This window comes from Solanum pennellii, chromosome 10 (genome assembly GCF_001406875.1).
Source record: "Solanum pennellii chromosome 10, SPENNV200".
In the NCBI taxonomy this organism is placed as follows: Eukaryota; Viridiplantae; Streptophyta; class Magnoliopsida; order Solanales; family Solanaceae; genus Solanum; species Solanum pennellii.
In genome coordinates, this window is record NC_028646.1 from 4,315,510 (window position 1) to 4,320,771 (window position 5,262).

Consider the following 5,262-nt stretch of genomic DNA (forward strand, 5'->3'; position numbering starts at 1 on the left):
CATCTTTTTCTCCAATAGTGTATATCAAGATTTTATTTATATTTTGTACATTCAAATGTGAAAAATAGGCAAAGGAAGGATTACTATATACTAGGATATCTTATTATATCATAAAAATTTCTATGTTTTCTTCTTTATTATAATACTACCAATTTGAAGCCTTCTATTGCCATACATATTATTAGTGCTTGGGGTTTGGTATCAAGATATTCTAGAGATAACAAGTTCTTGGAAAGAAGGCAAAATGAAGAATGTTTGAGTTTTAAGAGAGGATCTATTCCTAGGAATGTTTCTTGAAAAAATCAATAAAATTATTGTGAGGTTAAAGTTGTATAGGGTCCTCAGGCCCCTCATATTATCTATTTTCTCTTTTTGTACTTGTTTAGCATGGTTCGTCATTGTGAGCAGTATTAAGGAGAGGTGATTACAAATGACATGATATAGTTATACCTTATCGAGAATAGGATCTTAGATAGAAAAAATGGAGGAGTATGTCCATATTTGTAGGTAGGAAAGTATTAGTAGTTGTAGTATTACTCAAGTATCTTGTTTTCAATTTCTATTAGTATAAGTTGTTTCGTGTAGTTTGATTATAGTATCATTTTGTTGTACTATTATTATTTGTTTGTTTTCTTTATTTCCTATTATTAATTTCTTTTTCTAGACTCTTTTAATCTTGATTCGAGGATTTTTTGAAAATAACTATTTTATCTCAGAGGTAGAATTTAAATATATATAAACTTTATTCTCTTCAAATCTTACTTTGTGATACTATACTGAATATGCTATTGTTGTTATTCGTGAAATGGGAGAAGATTTAATAATGAACTAAAAAGGATAAATTCACAACACTTGTATAGATGCCATTTTTTTAAAAATCACAAATGCAATGCCTCATGTGTCACAACACTGTCCTTAGCCCCTTACGCACCATATGTCCATCGCTAGGCCCTAGCCCCCCACCCCCCACCCCACCCCCCGAAAAAAAGACAGTAGGAACACTAATGTCTCGAAGTATGATGGATGATATCTGTATACTATTTACGATACTTCAGGAGCATATTTATTTTTTTTCCAATAATTTAAAACATGTGTTTCTTAATTCCAATTTTAACCTTGATATTTCAAATGACTTAGATATGCGTTAATCATATATTGAATTATTGCGTTTGTTATGATCTATACTCAAGCGTAGGAATTGAAATTACTATTTAAGTTACAAAAACAAAAAAATAAAAAATATATGTATCCTTTTTAACATTTTTTACTCCAATAGTTATTAAGAGTAGGGGCAGGCGTTTGGTATTCGATTATTTTCAATTTTGGGTTAAGTTATTTGGAAATTTGGTAATTGATAGTTAAAAGTAGATATCAAATATTAAAATTTTAAATTTCACTTTGGTAATTATGTAATGGGTAAATCAAGCTTTGGTTCTATACGGTATTCGGTAATATCGTAAGGAAATTGTAGCCGATAGTATTACAAAGTCAATATTATCTCTCTAAATTATTTCTATTTTTCTATACGATATAATAGAAAGTAAATCGACACAACCAAAAAATATATATATTTAGATTGTTTATGTTTAGTTTTTAATTTTTTTCTTTGGACTTGTACTAATGAGTTATGCACCTGATGATACACGACCTTCATTAAGTAAAATAATTAAGTATCGAGGAAAATATCAAATACCAAATGGCTTTAATTCTCATGCTAAACCCAAACCTAAATAATATAATTCTAAAATTTTACTTTAGAATACCAATACCAAATATCGATAAGAATGAAGTTTTCCCACGACATATTCATTTATAGTTTTGATCTTCTTCTATTTTATATTTGGAATTTTGACTTGAGTGAGACTGATTTTGGGTTGATAAAAGCTAAGAATTAGATGTATCCACCATTAATAAGTTAGTTGGTGATGATAATTAGAGAGGGACAATGTTATCCTTGTCATTTTATTCTTAATGATATCATATAGAATTACCAAAAAGAAAAAAGAAGAGAAAGAAATAGGATAATTAGATTAGATAGTCGTCTATTCAATTGATTAAATTAAAAATATTTGAAAAACGTATAATATATGTATCGTTCAAGTATAATGTGTATGATCATGCATTATGAAGATATAATTTATGTATACAAGCTAGAAAAAATAAGGAAAAGTTACATAAATAGATTATAAAATTCAAAACAATTACATGTTCATATCCCAAGTCAAAGTAAATTAAAAAATATATATTCTTTCAAAAAAGTTACCGTGCATACCCCCATTCATACCCTATTCTCAAGGCTAACGATTTTCGCTTAACTGATACTAAATAAGTATCATATAATGTATTGATATCATTAAGATAAATAATTTACTTAACTGATACTAAATCAATATATGCTCAACCCCACCCGCACTCTAAAAAGGAAAAAAAATCCCCCTACGTACATACCCTTCTTTTGATTTGTAAATAGTATGTTGAATAATAATATTCTTGGGAAATAAAAGATAATTATGATCTACTCACGCGTTACTATCCAGACAAGTGTTGCAATCAACTCATTAAAGGCTTGTCCCATCTCCTTAGATAGATTTAGAGTCGAAATTTTTAGTCATGATGTTTATAAATAAAAATTAAAATTTGTATGAAGTTAGATATATATATATATGAAGCATTTTACATGGCGTCTTGTGCGTATGGTGTCACACAAGACACATATGTCTTTTTAATTAATTTTATATAAATTTAAATGTCTCGAATTATACACATTCAAAATTGAAAGATATAAATATGAACTGATGTTAAGTTAAAAAATATTTTTATGTATTGAATTCTGTCAAATATGTACAAAACAATCGGACAAACTCCTAAAGAAACTTGTGCCTTACTTGAGAAGAACCAGTGGTGGATCCAGGATATTAAAATTGTGAGCGCTCTGATCCTTTTGCTAGCAATAACAAAATATAACGCACAAATTTAACACTTCTCATAAGAAAGACAACAACCATATTTAAATATGATAGCAAAAAAAAATAACTATAATAAAAATTATTTTGGGTAAAAAAAAAACAAGGAAAGGTTTTTTAAATAGAATTTTATTTTAAAAAAATAATAACAACCAGCCTAGAGAGAAAAATAAATAAAATAAGAAACCAAAAATGTCCCTAGAGGGAATTGAAATGATCTTGAGCATTCATTTATTATACTTTTATATTATTCTTCTTGATTTTTATATAAATATATATAATTCGATATAAAATTAATAAGTGTTCGAACACACGTAAAGAGTATAACAAGGGTGTCCTATGAAAGGCGTTTGCTAGGAGATAAAACCATAACTTGAGCCATCACCTACTTGTTTGTATTTAAAATTCATAAAAGATATTTCATCAAACTTGATCAATATTTTTTAAAAAAGGACGGCTTACGGAGGTTTTGTTATCAATAAAATTGCAATAAATTTAAAATTTTCTCTGTTTTTCGATGACTTTCTTCATTAAAATTCTTGATATTTTCAGTTTTTTTAATATTTTCTGATATGCGAAATAATTAGATAGAAAAAGATATTTTATTAATAGACTAGCTATCACACATCTTATGTATGAAATTGTTATTTTAACCTGTTTTCTTTAGAAGCTCCTAGAATTTTTCTCATTTAATGACTTGAATTGATACCATTTAATTAGAGGTACAAATTGCCTACATATGAGCAATCTCTCTTGTCTATATGAAGATTAGTCTCACATTTAATATACATGGTGAAATATAATAATCATGTTTTTTAAGATTTATCCTGAATTTTCTATTTTATTTTTATTTTACTTTAGCATAATTATATCTATCATTTTCTTGTTGGAGAAATTTTATACTTCTATAAATTGAAGATGTTTTTTTTCATGAGATGTGCCATACATTATAAATTAAGTGTTTTAATTGGAAATTTTCTATAAAACTGAAAAATTAGTTGTGAATCGTAGTTATATTAAACTATAGTAGCATATCTTATATGCATAGCACATATTTACTATATTTTATGATTTATAATTTTTATATGACTTATGGATGTCTTAGTTGTGGAGAAAAAAAAGGATTAATTAATATTGATTTTTAAAGATAAATTTCCTTTTTAATTCCGAAAAAAAATATGGTATAAAGTTATGCAGATTCTTATGTGAAAATTAATGTCCTATAAAGGTCAAGCATTGCGACTATATATATAAACAAAAACTCTTTCTAAAAAATGAACAATTATTCTTTTATGATATTATGTATATTTAATTTTAGAAACGTAATGAAATATTGATTCAACAAGAATAACCTTAGTACTATTACTCCTTGCATTATAATTCTTATATAGTTTGTTTTAACAAAATAACCACGCCTAAAAAGTAGAATACAATCGAAAAATATTTAAATTATCAGTATATTTTATTTAGACACTTGAATTATTATCTGTTCCAATTAAACATCTGAATATATGATAAGTATCTCGATTAGATATTTTTTATCCCGAAAACTTTCGTTTGTGTTTTAAGTGTCCATGTGACTAAGTTAAGCACTTAAACACTTACATATGTGTTCTTAAGTATCACTATGTGAATAAGAGAAAATCGTATTGAGAATCATGTTATCTCTAGAATGAGTTATGTAACATTAAATGTGTGATTATAAATTAATCAAAACTCTAATAATATAAATATCGAAACATCAGATGAAAACTTAAAAAAAAAAAGGAAGTAGTTAAATGATACTAAGAACATCATGATTTGGTTGAAATAGACAAAGTTCCCTTGTCTGTCTTTAGTTCATTTTTTGTTGTATATATAGAAGAAATACCATCCAAAGTATTTTTATCTTATTTGAAACTTGAAAACATTACTTAATACATTGCATTTGTTTTATTTTTAATGGGTCCAACTCCCTTTTTAAGACATTCTACTTGTCCCCTTGACTGTTTTTATTTTATTTTTTTTCAATTTTGTCTCAATTCTATCACTTCCAATGGTGCTCCTTAAAGCACGGATAAGGTACTATCTATCCATATGATTATAAGCCACTAAGTATTTTATTCGAACAAATATGGAGTTAGAAATACGTTTTATATATGTACAATCTGAGTTTCCTGCTATTCGTCTATCTACTCTGGTTGAGCATCTTGATTCCCTCATTAAAACGCATGCTCCTTTGATGAAAGATCGCAGGTGTGGCTCCTTCCTATGGTCTCTATTGCCAATTCGTTTCACTCCAGTTTACCGTAGCAACTAC